General features: G+C 51.5%; 1 long non-coding RNA gene across 1 annotated transcript; it reads left to right on the top strand.

Annotated features, from left to right (window-relative positions):
- The first annotated feature begins 4,895 nt into the window (after positions 1-4,895).
- On the top strand, positions 4,896-5,300 carry LOC135460653 (uncharacterized). The gene is made up of 3 exons (XR_010443271.1): positions 4,896-4,969; positions 5,058-5,129; positions 5,217-5,300. It is a non-coding gene; the product is annotated as an uncharacterized LOC135460653 (long non-coding RNA).
- The last annotated feature ends 10,813 nt before the right edge of the window (positions 5,301-16,113 follow it).

Below are 16,113 nucleotides of genomic sequence, written 5' to 3'. Positions count from 1 at the left end.
AGCCCACCCAGCAGCAGCACAGGCTGAGCTCCATGCCAAGGAGTAGCCATGGATGCCCATGGTGTGGGCAGGCAGGAGCCAGGCAGGGGCTGCTGTGACCAGCGGTGGGGCCTTGAGGGCTGGGGGAGCCCATGCTGAGCGTCCCTGGGCTGAGTGCACATTTCCTTCCCTGGCACCATCTGGGCCTGGACCATCTCCAGGGACACAGCCTGACCAGAAATGTCAGCAGGCAAAACAAAGGTTTTGCTGAGCAGTGGCCCTTTGATGAAGCAAAATATTTACAACCAAGGCAGTCCATTGCTACACTTGAGGGTCCATTTGGGGGTACAGCGGAGGCCATGAGGTCACAGCAGACTCAGGGGTCACAGCAGGCTGAGGTCACAGTTGGCTCTGAGGTCACAGAGGTGCCAGAGCCCCGTGGTTGCACAGCAGCGCAAGGAGCGAGCAGTCAGTGCTTGAGAGCACAACTGTTGCGGCAGCAGCAGCGGTGGCAGCAGTGGTGCTGACATTGGGACAGCGGTGTCAGGACAGCGGTGGCAGCAAGAGCTGCGGGACTGGCAGAGGGCAAGGCACCATGGCCCTTGCTCTGCGCCTCTTCCTCCTGCTCCTCCTGGCCGTGGCCCTGCCTGCCAGGGCTGCCCAGGCTGCTCCGCTGCAAGCGCGGGGGGCAGGTGATCCGGCAGCCTGGCTCCCCTTTCCCGGGACAGCGCTCCCTGCTCCCCGGGAAGCGCTGGGGATGGTTTTCCCCAGGGTATTTAGGGAAGGTTTCCTCTGGGGAAGGGAGAGAGCACCCAGGACCCTGGGCTGGCCCTGATTCCTCTCTAGGGATGTGTCACAGGTCCTGCAAAGAGGGTGGAGAGTGCCCAGGAGCCCCCCCATAGCTCCCCAGGCCTCTGTGCAGCTTTGGCCTTGTGCATTCACATCTGGCCCCCACGGACTTTCCGGACACCCTTGCAGTGCCCATTTCCCCGAGGCAGAAGGGAATGCCAGCGCATCATGGAAATGGGTCTGGTCTTTGCTACCTTCTAGATTTGGATCGCGACTTTGATGATTTGGAATTGTTTTTGAATGATATTTCGAATGTCTTGAAGAATGCTGGAGGCAAGTTCTGAATTTCCCTTTCTAGTGACATATTAATCACTATCCAAGTGGCAAGAGCTCCTTCATCTGCCATTTTCATTAGAGGTTAAGTCAGGACAGAAGGGTTCTGGAAACCTTGCCCTGCTCCTTTCTGGAGCCCTGATTGATCCCACAGGATGACTGTCAGTGGGAGGAAGGAGCATTTAGCTGTCCATCCTTCTTCCATGTGCAATGTCAATGTGTCCTTCCGTGCAGTCTGTGCAGTCACAGGAGAGCAGAGAGGGAAGGGGGCGGGGCCAGGACTGGGCCCCGGGGCTGAGCCTTGCCTGCGGCCTGAGGGTCTCCTACAGTGTCACAGGAGCTGTTCTGTCCTGCCTTTCTTTGCAGCTGAACCTGTTGGTGAAGGTGATCTGGCTTCCCAACGCACGTCCACGACTGAGCCTCTGGGACATGGTGAGGGTAGGTAAAGGCCTTTCCCCTGGGAGAGCTGCCATCTCAGAGCCCAAAGCTCGGCCAGGGGGGCATCGCTGCAGGTGCCAGGACAGAGCCATGCACGTGGGTGCCCTCGCCCTGTGCGATCCCCGCACCGCTCCTGCGGCTCAGTGGTGTCCGTGGAGCTGAGTAGAGGTGGCAGAAACTTCTGTGGTTGTTGTGTTACAGGGGTGTCTGCAGGGAGGACTTTTCCTCATCCTTCCGTCATTCCTACACAGAAGCCTGGAACCCATCGCAGGAGTGAGTAGTGTGTCCCTGCTGACCCCACAGGCTGAGCCATGCTTCTGTGGGATCCATTAATGGGAAAAGGAAACATGTTTTTCTAAGGTCCTCTAAAACGAAACAACAAAGCTGGAGGACAGAAGAAAGCTCATGAGCTATCTGAACACATGAGGCAAAGGACGAAGGAAATGCAGCAGGCAGGAAGGGGTGGGTTCATTTCCCTCAGCCTTGTCCTGGGTCTCAGCAGCCGGAGGCTTTGGCTGCACATCTGGACACGCCGTTCCCGGCACAGCGGGAAGGGATCCATGGCAGCCTCGCTGCCCTGCTGCTGCTTCCATGCCCTGCAGGGCTGTTTGCCAGCCTGGCCTAGCTGCAGCTCCTCCCCAGCCACTGCAGGATTGAATGTGGCATCAGCTGACAGGCAGCCCAAACTGCACAACGCACCTCAGATCCCCTGCAATTTCCCATCTCCAGGCAAATCAGAAGCTGTTTGGAGTAGAGAGGGCCCTGGCTTAACCAAAAATTTTATAGGAATTTCCTGATTCTTAACCATGTCTTTAAAAAGTATTTGCTCCTGAAGATTCCCCATCCTCAATGGGGAACAGCACCAACTAATCCAGCTGTACCTCTTGCTTTTTCCAGAAGCAGATGGAGAGGCTGTGGGGAAGGAAGTCTGTGCATTTCCTGGAGGAAGCAGTGGCTCATTGGCAGCCTCTGCTGCAGGAAGGGAGGCGATGCCAGGCACAGCCACAGGAGGTAATTGCTGTGCCTCTGGGCCTGAGCCCTGCTGAGGCTTGAGCTGCCCTCTCTGCTGCTTGGCACTGCGGGCACAGCCCGGACAAGACTGGTACAGCCCAGAGGAATTGTCCCGAGCAGGCTCAGGGCACTCGCGTTCTGAGCTGTCCTGCTGGGCTCCCTCCGTGGGAGACACGTCCCGAAACCTGGGAGCGGCTGCACGGGGTGCCCATGGTGGGGAAAGGGCAGAGGGGGAGAGCAAGACTCCAGTGGGTCCTGACAGGGCCTGGCCATGTGCCCTTGGGATGGGGAAGGGATCCCAAGGCAAAGAGGGATGGAGAGATAGAAGAAGGTGGGAAAGGCAGGAGAAAGGGCAGGAGAGTGCGAGGGACAGGGGGATAGCTGTGGGACTACCTGCTACACTTTTCCCCAGGCATTTAGCAAGAGTTGCAGCTGTGGGTATGAGAGCCCACAGGGCCCTGGGCTGCTTCAGCCGCCCCACCAGGGATGTTGCCCTGGGCATGCAAAGAGGGTGGAGAGTGACCAGGAGCCTGCCCAGAGCTCCCCAGGCCCCTGTGCAGCTTTGGCCTAGTCCATTGACATCTGGCTCCCACAGCCTTTCCCTACCCCCTTGCAGTCCCCATTTCCCAGGGGCAGATGGGGATCTCTGCATGCCCTGAAAAATGTTCTCATCTCTGCTCCGTTTTAGATGAGGTGTCTGGAAGGGCTTCTCCATTACATGGGCAGCATAAAGTTTTGAAGCCATTGGAACCTCCTGCAGGTATGTTTTCACTCTCCCACCAAGGAATAATTGTTGACAACCTGGCAGGAACCTGGTTACAGAAGCTTCTGTGGCTGTTGTGTTACAGATGTGTCTGCAGGGAGGACTTTTCCTGTTCCTTTGCTGGTTCCTTCACCGAAGCCAGGCTCCCATCGCAGAGGTGAGTAGTGTGTCCCTGCTGACCCCACAGGCTGAGTTCTGCTTTTGTGATATCCATTCATAGGAAATCAAACCATGTTTTTTGAAGGTCCTCCAACAGGAAAGTACAAATCTACAGGACAGAAGAAAGCTCATGAGCCATCTGAATACAGGAGGCAAAAGACAAAGGAAATGCAGCAGGCAGGACAAGGTGGGTGCATTTCCCAGAGCCCTGCCCTGGGGCTCAGCAGCCGGGGGCTTTGGCTGCACATCTGGACACGCCGTACCCGGCACAGCGGGAAGGGATCCATGGCAGCCTCGCTGCCCCGCTGCTGCTTCCACGCCCTGCAGGGCTGTTTGCCAGCCTGGCCTGGCTGCAGCTTCTCCCCAGCCTCTGCAGGAAGGCATTGGGCATCAGCTGCCACGCAGCCCAAACAGCAGCACGGACCTCAGATCCCCTGGGATTTCCCTGTCGCCAGTCAAATCAGAAGGGGCAGCTGTTTGGAGTAGAGAGGGCCTTGGCCTAACCAAAAATTTTATAGGGATTTCTTGCTTCTTAACCATGTCTGTGACAAGCATTGCCTCCTGAAGATGCCCCATCCTCAATGGGGAACAGCCCCACCTGACCCAGCTGTACCTCATCCTTTCTCCAGAAGCAGATGGAGAGGCTGTGGGGAAGGCTCAGTTTCCCGGAGGAAGCAGTGGCTCATTGGCAGCCTCTGCTGCGGAAAGGGAGGCGATGCCAGGCACAGCCACAGGAGGTAATTGCTGTGCCTCTGGGCCTGAGCCCTGCTGAGGCTTGAGCTGCCCTCTCTGCTGCTTGGCACTGCGGGCACAGCCCGGACAAGACGGGCACAGCCCAGAGGAATTGTCCCGAGCAGGCTCAGGGCACTCGCGTACTGAGCTGTCCTGCTGGGCTCCCTCCGTGGGAGACACGTCCCGAAACCTGGGAGGGGCTGCACGGGGTGCCCATGGTGGGGAAAGGGCAGAGGGGGAGAGCAAGGCTTCAGTGGGTCCTTAGAGGGTTTGGCTATGTGCCCTTGGGATGGGGGAGGTGTCCAGGGCAAAAGGGGGATGGAGAGATAGAAGAAGGTGGGAGAGGCAGGAGAAAGGGCAGGAGAGTCAGAGGGACAGGGGGACAGCTGTGGCACTGCTGCCAGTGCTTTTCCCCAGGGCTTTAGTAAGAGTTGCAGCTGTGGGAGTGAGATCACCGAGGGCCCTGGGCGGCTTCAGCTGCCCCCCCAAGGGTTTCGCACAGGGCATGGAAAGAGGGTGCAGAGTGACCAGGAGCCCGCCCAGAGTTCCCCAGGCCCCTGTGCAACTTTGGCCATGTCCACTCACATCTGGCTCCCACAGCCTTACCCGACCCCCTTGCAGTCCCCATTTCCCAGAGGCAGACGGGGATCCCAGCATGCTCTGAAAAATGTTCTCATCTCTGCTCTGTTCTAGATGAGTTTGCTAGGAAGATTTCTCCATTAGATTGGCTGAATAAAGTTTTGAAGCCTTTGGAACCTCCTGCAGGTTTGTTCTCATTGTCCCACCACGGAATTATTGTTGACAACCTGGCAGGAACCTGGTTACAGAAGCTTCTGTGGCTGTTGTGTTACAGATGTGTCTGCAGGGAGGACTTTTCCTGTTCCTTTGCTGGTTCCTTCACCGAAGCCAGGCTCCCATCGCAGCGGTGAGTAATGCGTCCCTGCTGACCCCACAGGCTGAGCCCTTCTTCTGTGGGATCCATTCATAGGAAATGGAACCACTTTCTCTTAAGGTCCTCTGAGAGGGAAGGACAAAGCCACAGGGCACAAGAAAGCGCATGAGCCAAATAACATGGTGACGGAACTGCACAAAGGGAATGGTGAGAGCATTTCCCTCAGCCTTGTCCTGGGGCTCAGCAGCCGGGGGCTTTGGCTGCACATCTGGACACGCCGTACCCGGCACAGCGGGAAGGGATCCATGGCAGCCTCGCTGCCCCGCTGCTGCTTCCACGCCCTGCAGGGCTGTTTGCCAGCCTGGCCTGGCTGCAGCTTCTCCCCAGCCTCTGCAGGAAGGCATTTGGCATCAGCTGCCATGCAGCCCAAACTGCACCATGGATCCGCTGCATTTTCCCAGTGACTGAGGACATCCTGAGGTGTGGCTGCTTGGCAGAGGGGAGGGCCATAGGAAGCCCCAAAGGACTGTGGGGCTCAGGATTTTCCTGATTCTTATCCATGTTGTGGACAAGTATTGCCTTCTGAAGAAGCAACCACCTGGATGTGCAATGATTCCATCTAATCCCACCAAGCCTCTTCCTTTCTCAAGGGATGGACAGAAAGGCTCTGTGGAAGGCGGTTTTCCTGCAGGAAGGGAGGCGATGCCAGGCACAGCCACAGGAGTTAACTGCTGTGCCTCTGGGCCTGAGCCCTGCTTAGGCTTGAGCTGCCCTCTCTGCTGCTTGGCACTGCGGGCACAGCCCAGACGAGACGGGCACAGCCCAGAGGAATTGTCCCGAGCAGGCTCAGGGCACTCGGGTACTGAGCTGTCCTGCTGGGCTCCCTCCGTGGGAGACACGTCCCGAAACCTGGGAGCGGCTGCACGGGGTGCCCATGGTGGGGAAAGGGCAGAGGGGGAGAGCAAGGCTCCAGTGCGTCCTGACAGGGCCTGGCCACGTGCCCTTGGGATGGGGAAGCTGTTCCATGGGAAGGTGAGCAAACAGGAGGGCGGGACAGAGGTTAGGAGCAATAGCTGTGGCACTGCAGATTTCCCCAATCATTTAGTGAGGGTTTCGTGTGTGGCAGCGAGAGAGCCCCAGGGCCTTGGGCTGCTCCAGCTGCCCCTCCAGGGATGTTGCACAGGGACTGCAAAGTGTCTGGAGAGTGATCAGGAGCCACAGGCTCCCACAGCCTTACCCCACCTCCTTGCAGTGCCCAATTCCCCAATTCAGAAGGAGATCCCAGAACATGATGGAAATGGTTCTGTAGCATATGTGCTCCCTTCTAGATTGGGATCATGACGTGGATTATTTGAAAATGCTGGTTAATGGTAGTTTGAAGATGTCAGATGCTGGAGACACGTTCTCAATGTACCTTTCCTGACGGAATAATCAGTGTCTATGTGTCAAGAGCTCACTCATGTGGCATTTCCTTTCAGTTCCTCAGAAGCTTGTTCAGTTCAGGAAACTTTGCCCTGTTACCTTCTGGAGCCCAGAGAGATCCCACAGGATGACTGTCAGTGGGAGGAAGGAGCATTTAGCTGTCCATCCTCCTCCCATGCGCAATGCCACTGTGTCCTTCCGTGTGCTCTGTGCAGCCACAGAGAAGAGCAGAGAGGGAAGGGGCCGGGCCCAGGGCTGTGCCCCGGGGCTGAGCCTTGCCTGCAGCCTGAGGATCTCCTGCAGCGTCACAGGAGCTGTTCTGTCTTCCCTTTCTTTGCAGCTGAACCTGTTGGTGAAGGTGATCTGGCTTCCCAACCCACGTTCAGGATTGAGCCTCTGGGACATGGTGAGGGTAGGTCAAGGCCTTTCCCCTGGGAGAGCTGCCAGCTCAGAGCCCAAAGCTCGGCCAGGGGGGCATTGCTGCACGTGCCAGGACAGAGCCATGCATGTGTGTGCCCTCGCCCTGCACGATCCCCTCACACCTTGTGCTCAGGCTTGGCAGCTAGTTGGAGGAAGGTGTGTCCTGGCCCAGCCCCAAAAGGCCAGATGGTTTTGAATCTTATCCCCATTTTTTGATAAGCATGATGTCCTGAAGATGCCACCAAAAGAAATCAGAAATTGTTCCATCTGATCCAGCTGAACTTTTTCCTTTTTCAAGTGATGGAGCAAAAGGCAGGACAGAAGGGAGTGTTTCCCCAAGCAAGCAGAGGCCGACTGGCAGCCCCTGCTGCAGGAAAGGAGGAGATGCCAGACATGGGCACAGGCAAAGGAGGTAATTGCTCTGCCACGGTCTGCCATTTAGCAGGGCTGTGTGGCAGCAGCTCTTTCCTACCCTGGCATGGCCCAGCAGCAGCCAATGCTGAAGGTGCCTCTGGAGGCCTTAAGGCCTCTGGAGCTCGTTCACATCCCCGGGGAAAGGGGACCCGTGCACCAACGTCCCTCCCGCTGCCGCAGCTCCGGAGCTGGCCCTGAGTGCCCAGAGGCCCAAGGCACAGGAGCAGCCCCGAGCGGGAGCCCTGCCGTGAGCCCAGGGCCAGAGCCAGCCTTGGCTCCCGACTGGGCAGGGGATGCACTGGCTCCTGAAAGGGCCTGACTCTGTGCCCTGGGGCTGGGGGAGCTGTCACGGGGCAGGGAGGGCCAGGGCTGGCAGTGGCTGCTCAGGGATGGCTTTGGCCCGTGTCCCTCCAAGCAGCCACTGCCCAAGCAGCTGCGCTGCCCCCGGGCTCTCCTCCCAGCCTGCTGGGCTTTGTTGGGTGGCACAGCCTGTGCCAAGGGGCGGCAAGGTGCCTGCAGGCCCCAGCTCTGGGGGAAACGGAGAACGTCCTGCCCGCATCCACCGTGCTGCCAGCTCAGCAGTGCAGCACAGCACGGTCTGACGCTCCCCATTGCTCCCACAGGTGCAGCTGGCCGCACCACACATGTTCTGGATTCCCAGAAGGACCCTGGATGGGGTTTCTGTAAGGGAACCGGCTGCTGGTTAGGATTAATGGCAGGCCTGCTTTTTTTGGAGTTTATTTTCATCTTATGCTGTGTCCAAATTTGGACTTGCTGGAAGAGAAAAGGGTGAGTGTTTTGTTCACCTTTCCCTCAAACAGCTTCTTTTAAAAGTCTAATATTGTAGACAGGAAATTTTCCCAGAGAAGCTGCTGTGTTGTTGTTGCCAGTCCGTGATTGTCCAAAGAAGCTCTGCTGGGGAGCCTTGCCAGCTCTGGGCCCTGCTGTGCAGGAGGCTCCCTGTGTGCCACTGGCAGCTGGGGCCTCAGCCACCTCCTCTCGCCACAGGGATGCCTCTGCAGCTTCACAAGACTGGCCAAAAAACTCAGCCAGGGAGAACAGGACCTGTCATCTCGCATCTCCGTGCCCGTGTCCGTTGTCCCTTCCACGGCTGCATTTCCAGCTCATTGCTAGGGACAGCTTGTTGGTATCACCACCCAGAGCAGGACCCTCTGTCCCCAAAGGTGCTGCCCCTGGTGTCCAGCCAGACCAGGAGGTGCAGCCCTCCTACCAGGGATGGGCCTGAGCCTGGCAACATCTTTGGGGTTCAGCTCAGGTGGGTCTGTGCTACCACCAGCGCTGGCCGAACTGCTTGTCTGGGCACAGCCAGGGCTGGGCTGGCAGCAGCTGGGCACGGGGCTCCTGAGACAAAGCAACCTCATTTAGTCTTCGTTTTACATTTAAACACAGCAGAAGATTTTAGAAATATTTAGAAACAGTTTTTGTAGAAAAATATTCCCAAATATTTTTTCCCTTGTTCCCATTGTAGTTTAGGATTTTTCAAAGTAGTTTTAGAATTCTGAAAAATTTGAACACTTTTACACTTGCTGAATAAAAAATAAAACTGAATTTAATTGGTAATCTTTACACTTAGAAGAGCTAAGTAACCACAAGACACCCAGCGTACTGGAGAGGCTCTTTTCCCACTGGAGATTTTTACCTAGTGACAACAACGGACTTAAAGCCCTTTCTTTCCCTGATAATTTCCGGGATTTCATACAAGCTCACCTCCCAGTATTCAGAGGCAAACTTTCAACACAGTGGGAATCTCCTGCTGTGCAGGAGGGTCTCTGTGAGCCAGCTGCAACTCGGGCCTCTTTTGCAGAGATAAACGCACTTCCACAATTTTGTGAAGGTTGTAAAGTTGGTATGTTTATTACAGCGCTGGATGCATGTGGAGATTCCTCTCCTTAAAAGACATGCATACCTCTGAGAACTCCAGATCCTTTTTTATCTGCCTCTCAAATAGATATGCATCCAATTTCACAGTAGGTTCATACCTATTCATTTTTAGAAATTTGGTGTGACATTTACCGCCAGTTTATCTTTATCACAAAGAATTCCCAGGTCAGGTTGGCCTGTTCTCATAGCAGTTCCTCTGTCACTCTGTGCCCCCACCTGTATCTCTGACCTTCACTGAAGCAGTTTCTCTGAGCCTAGGCTTTTTACTAGTCAGACTAAACAGCTATGTTTTCAAACTACAGACTTAACTCAAAGATGTACATTTCACCTAAATCAAAATGAATTTCTAGTCTGGAAAATTTCTACTCTGTCTCTTTTGCCCCCTTTCCTTGAAAATAAATAAATTCTTTTATCTAATGCAAATCCCTATGACAATAAGTGTCTCTTAATGCTTTACCATGTACGTTTGATAAGGAGGTTAACACAGCTGTTCACTGTAGTATTGTCCAATTTCAAATTAGCAATATAATGGATAACCCTAAACTTATTCCAACTAATATTAACAAAACTACAATGGGATGACACAATTTATTAAAGGATTCCATTTGCAGTTGGTGACCACCCAAAGATCACATTCCACCAGTGATGATCTGCAGTTTGTTTTACTCTTTGCAGAATTCTGGTTATTTCTTTGGTATCATGTTGGACAGTAATTAAGGTTTTCTCTGTTTTCTGGAATTTCCTTCAAGATCTGCAGTGGGTCTTGCTGCTTAATTAATAGTTTTACCGATGTAAGGTCCATCCCAATAGGAGTAGGTGATAGTCTGTCTTACATTGTGTAATTGGTTTTAATCAACTGGTGGGATGTCACTGGGGCCACGTACAAAAAATCACACCCGATAACCTTAACAAAATTACAAATACAAAAATTAAAATGATTTCTTCTAGACAACATATCATTGCTATCAATTTTTACAGCAGCACAGGCAGTTCTCAGGCACACATAACTTGTACTAGTATATACGAGCACAGTTTTCTGATCAGTGACTGGATGAATCTCAAAGTGGCAAATACTCTGTTCAGTGTCTAGACACCCATCTTGGGCATTAATAGTATTGCTTTCACAAATGAATCCTACTTGTTCTCTAGTAATGCAGGATTCTAACTTTCCTGTTTGCCACTTTTCATTCACCTTTCCTGCCCACACCCTATGTTCTGAAGGGTAGAGCACTGTTTTTTCATGATTTAATCCTAGTGCAATGATGGGGTGGATAACATAAACCAGTGGCATTATGTTAGGTAAGCACAAAGGCAGTGGCCACATTAGAAGCAGGATCATAGGTGAAATTTGCTAGAGCCTAGTAGGACTGAAACTTCTTTCAAAATCAATCACATTATCCCAGACAACTTTCCAAATTTCAGCTAGAAAATTACCTTCACCCCCTGCCCGTATGATCAGAGCTGCTGTTGCCTGCATCTGTAACTGTGCGTGTATACAACTGAAAGCTAACGACACATTCTCTTGAACAGTATTAAGCGCTTCTAATATTAACTTGTGGTCTTGGCCCCCAACCTTTTCCCACTTTGGTAGTCAGTACTTTGGAAATCTGCCACTGGCTAGTTCCTAATGCCAATAGAGATGACTGTAAAGGCTGCTTCAGTTTTGCTAGGCCACCTGCTGCAGTGACCACCTTATTCATCAGTATTTCTGAATCAATTCCATTTAAAACTCTCAATCCTTTCCTAATATCTCAGATCTTTTCTTATTGTGCTCCTGAGGTATATCTGTCTTTGTAACCACGTCGTCCAGCCCTCAAAGGATGTTCTTAGGAAAGAGGAGCAGGCTGGTTGGATTTTTGAGATGTTAATTTGCACTAGCAACTCAACACGTTGGAGAGACCGTTCTGGATTGACCAACAGTTGTTTTCACTTACATTGTTCACTACGTCGGGGCCTATTTCACACACTTCAGGTTCAAGTTTGGGTTGGGTCTGAACTATTTGATTACTAGTGTGGGTTGTATAAGGTCCTGCTCTTGTAAAAAGTATAGTATCTATTTAAAATTTAAATGAGAGCTTGATAGCATCTCGAGCTTAAAGGCAGGTCACTTCTAAAGGCTGTATCAAGGGGAAATTTCACCAACAGTCTGATTCACTTGGGCTATCACAAACTTCTTGTGCCCGTATACGGGGAGGTTGAGACACTAATTTCATCTGGTCTCTCATAAGCCGTCTCATTGACTACCTAGCACTCTATTTTGATTTCTTCTCTCTTGATCTCCTGAAGTGTCCTCAGTTCTCGTTCTTGCCACTCTTGCTCCTCGTATACCTGATCTTCATGAATTACTACAGTGGGTGGGTTTAGCTCTTTTATCTCAGAAAGTTCTCCAATGGATCTAGTATACAGATTAAAAGCTTGGGACCAAGGCCATTCAGCATTGCTCTGGATAGAGGTACTCTCTAATGCTAAGACTCCAGCTATAATTATATACAAATCAATTCTGTAATTGAAATGACAAACTACCCCTGGCTGCAATATACTCATTTTGCCTGAGTAAGTTTTAATCTCAGTTCATTGTTTCTTGATGTCCCTCTCGAAGGGGCTTCTGGGGCTTTCTTCACTCGAGAGTGATGGATCCAGGCATTCTGCTCCTTGATCTTGATTGCAGTGAAGGTGGTGAGAAGCACTTGCAGTGGTCTCTCTCACTGTGCATCCAAAGCCTTTTCTGCAAGAGGCTTAACATATACATAATCTCTAGACTGTATGTTATGTACTGGTCTATCTAGCTCTTTGCTCTGAGTTCTAGCCACGTGTTTCTCAATTTCTCTGAGCTGTTTGCTTAAAGCCACCATGTAGGTGGCCAGTATTATCTCTCCAATGTGGGTGGACATTGCCTTTTGTATTCCATATGGTCTTCCAAAAAGCATTTCAAAAGGATTCGGCTTTTCTTTACCTTGAGGTTTAGTTAGAATTCGCAATAGTGCCGGTGGAAGAACTTGGGGCCAGGGTAGATTAACATCCTGCCCCAGTCTTACAATCTGCTGCTTAATCTAATGATTCATTTTCTCCACCTGGCTGCTTGATTGGGGGTGCTATGGAGTGTGAAGTTCTCAATCTATGAATCTATGCCCAGGTGGCTACTAATCTGTGGCACTATTTTGGAAATGAAATGTGATCTTCTATCCGAGGATACTGTGGCTGGAGCTCTGAAGCATGGTATTATTTCTTGGAATAATACCCTGGCCACCTCTTGAGCTTAGACAGTTCTGATGGGGAATGCTTCTGGCTACCCTGAAAATGTATCTGTCAATACTAATAAATACAGATACCCCCCTTTCTCTGGGACTTCTGAATAGTTAATTTGCCACTGCTGTCCAGGCCCATGGCCTTTCATAATTTGACCGAGTTTCGGCCTGGAAGTATTTTTGCCGTTAGTCTGGAGGCAAGGATCTCACCGTTGGTTTACCTGAGTAATAGTGGCATATTAATTCTTGGCAATGATTCTTTCAATCAGATATGCATTTTAAAAAGCCTGTGGAAACTACTACTTAAAAGTCAACACTTTATTTTGATGCACTCTGTATCACTGGCAGCCTTGGTCATTCTGGGAAAGGAGCCACACTTTATAAAAGCTTTTAAGTAGTTAGGCCCCAGTGTGTTTTCTGGTGCTCTTCTTTCACTGGTGATCACAAAAATGGGAAGGGATTACAGGCTTCCTTTCAATGGTAGCCCACCCCTTGTGGTTGCATGTCTCTTTTGATTAGTACTATTATATTTTGGCTTACTTTTGAGGGAAATCTGTCCATAATTACCCCACTTTTTCCTGCTTTCTTTGCCTCTCCATCCACTAGCTCATTTCCTGCTTCCAATTCTGAGCTCACTCTCTGGTGTGCCTTGATATGCCTTTTCAGGCAGCTGAACTGCTTCCAGCAGCTGGATTGTCTCTTCTTTTTGTCAGGTTAGCAGTCCCCTCTCTTTCCACATGGCTCCATGTGCATGCACAACTCTGAATGCATACATCGAGTCTGTATAAATGTTTATTCTCTTTTGCCATTTCCAAGGCGTGGGTCAGGGCAATTATCGCGGCCTCCTGCGCAGAGGTGCCTGTTGGTAAGGGTCTGGATTCTATTACTTCTCTGCAGGCAGTCACTGTGTATCCAGCATGTCGCTTTCCACTGGCAACGTGGCTACTACTCCCATCAGTGAACCAGGTCTCTGCATCGGCCAGAGGAGTGTCTTTCAAGTCTGGGCATCTGGAGTAAGTAGCTTCAATGGTCTCCAGGCAATTGTGGTGTACTGCTTCTCCTTGATTTCCATTGAGAAAAGAAGCTGTGTTGACAATATTAGTCATCACTATCTCTACATCATCTTGCACTACCATGATGACCTGGTATTTCAGAAACTTCTGTGGTGAAAGCCAGAGGCCACCCTTTGCTTCCAGTACTGCGAACACTGTGTGGGACACTAGCACAGCCATTTTTGTCCCAGGGTAAACTTGCATGCCTCTTGAATATTCAGCACGACTGCTGCTACAGCTCTGAGGCAACCTGGCCATCCTGTGGCTGATGCATCAGGTTGCTTGGAGAGGTAAGCAACTGCCCTCTGATATGGAACCAAGACCTGAGCCAATATTCCCAGGGCAATTCCCTGTCTTTCATGGGAAAACAGAAAGAATGGTTCACTTACATCTGGAAGTCCCAAAGCTGGAGCTGACATGAGGGCACTCTTTAGCTGGTGAAAGGCCCGTGTGCCTTCCTTTGTCCACTGGAGATCTCTGTTTCCATTGGCATTAACAGCAGAGAGGAGTCTGACGAGCAGTCCATAATTATAAACCCACAGCCGGCACCACCCTGCCATGCCTCAGAATGTTCGCAGTTCCTTTATTGTCTGGGGTTTTGGGGTTTGGCATATGGCTCCTTGCGAGCCTGCCCTAACGTCCGTTGCCCAGCACTCACCTGGTACCCCAGGTAGATTATTTTCTCTTTCACTGCCTGTGCCTTTTTCTTTGATACTCTGTGTCCTTGGAGTCCTAGGAAATTCAAAAGGCTTACTGTCCAGGCCAGACATGCTTCCCTCGTCTGAGTGGCTACTAGAAGATCATCCACGTACTACAAAAGCCTTCCTTCTTCCTGTGGAGCTTCCCAAAACTCCAGATCTTTTGCAAGTTGCTCCCCAAACAGAGTAGGGGAAATTTTGAAGTGCTGAGGAAGCACGGGCCATGTGAGCTGGGTTTTGCACCCACTTTTAGGGCTTTCCCATTCAAATGCAAAAATTTTCTGGCTGGCTTTGTGGATAGGGAGGCAAAAGAAGGCATCTTTTGAATCTAAAATGGTTAACCAGATTAGCTCAGGTGTTAGACAAGTTCATAAAATATATGGATTGGCTACCACAGGATGCAACTCTTCTGTTACTTTATTGACAGCCCTCAAATCCTGTACTATACGCTCTGACCCATCAGATTGCCCAATGGGTAAAATGGGAGTATTGAAATCAGATGGCATTCTTTCAAACACCCTAAACGCAGAACATTTCCAATTACAGGGCTGATTCCTTCCCTGTCTTAATTTTTTAGGGGGTACTGCGTAATTCTGACTTGCTGTGCCCCTTCCTTAAGCTTAATTACTATGGAGGAGGCATTTTTCGCCATCCCTGGTACACCAGAGGTCCATACCCTGGGAAATACTTGACTTAGTATCTCTTCATTAATTTCCTCCTCAATTTCAATAGCTGTTAAGGTTAAACTTAATACCTCTATGTAGTTTTGATCATTCACCTCCAGAGGACCCTCTTCATTTTTGAATGTAATGGTTGCTTCAAAACTGCTTCAATAAATCTCTTCCTAAAAGTGCCTTTGGTGAATTTGGCATATACAAAACTTATGAATACCCCACTGTTTTCCCAATTTCCCAGCCACCTCTTCTCTTCACAGGGATTACTCTGCAGCTTGACAAGACCAGTCAAATAACTCAGGCAGGGAAAACTAGATCTGTCATCTCTCATTTCTGTGCCAGTGTCAGTTGTCCCTTCTACAGCTGCATTACCAGCTTATTGCTGGGGACATGCTGTTGTCACCACCACCCAGAGCAGGACCCCTTTCCCCAAAGGTGCTGGCCCTAATGACCGGAAGCACAGGGAGCAAAAATGGGCACAGCTAGGAGGCCCAGCAGCTCCTTGCTGAGGGCCCATTTCATGCAAGACCTGGCACTCAGAATATTACACAAAATAAAAAAAAAAGGGTGTGGGGAGGCGGCAGTGAGGTGGCCTCACAGGTTCAACTCTGCACTCTGCTTTTTTCACCAGCATTATCCAAGTTCCTGTACTTTTTTCCTGGAGAATTTGCAGTCAACAGAGCTTCAGTCCCTCTCATCAAATCAGTCTTAAGGCCAGCTTCGGGCTGGGTCATTCATTTAGACTCGAGCACTGACTGGGGTCCAGGCAACAAAAGAACATTAGCTGCAGGCCACCCATACAGCTTCTCATATTAATGAGCACAAAGCCTTTATTTCTGCAAACTCAGGGATGCTGGGGGGATCTTTGCATCATCAGGCCAAGGTACAAGGCTCGGGATCCTCCAAAGGAACAGAGACAGCCCTGTTGAGTGGGAGAAGGCGCGGCCTCAGTTGCAGCCCCGGGTGCCTCCTGTGGGCCAGGGCACGGCCCCGGCTGTAAATGTGTTGGGCTGCAGCACAGGGCCAGGGCGGAGCTCAGCAGACTCATCAGAGCCCAGGGCCGAGGCCCTTCCTTGCCGGGGCCCGAGCCTGGCCCGGCCCGGACTGGCCCCAAGGGATGGGCTCTGCCCGCCCGCTGTGCCCGCAGGCCGGGCCCAAGGCTTTGCAAGAGGCTTTCTCCCAGCTTTGCA

The sequence above is a fragment of the Zonotrichia leucophrys genome, unplaced genomic scaffold (genome assembly GCF_028769735.1).
Source record: "Zonotrichia leucophrys gambelii isolate GWCS_2022_RI unplaced genomic scaffold, RI_Zleu_2.0 Scaffold_76_216069, whole genome shotgun sequence".
Classification (NCBI taxonomy): Eukaryota; Metazoa; Chordata; class Aves; order Passeriformes; family Passerellidae; genus Zonotrichia; species Zonotrichia leucophrys.
This window is presented reverse-complemented; position numbering and strand designations above follow the sequence as displayed.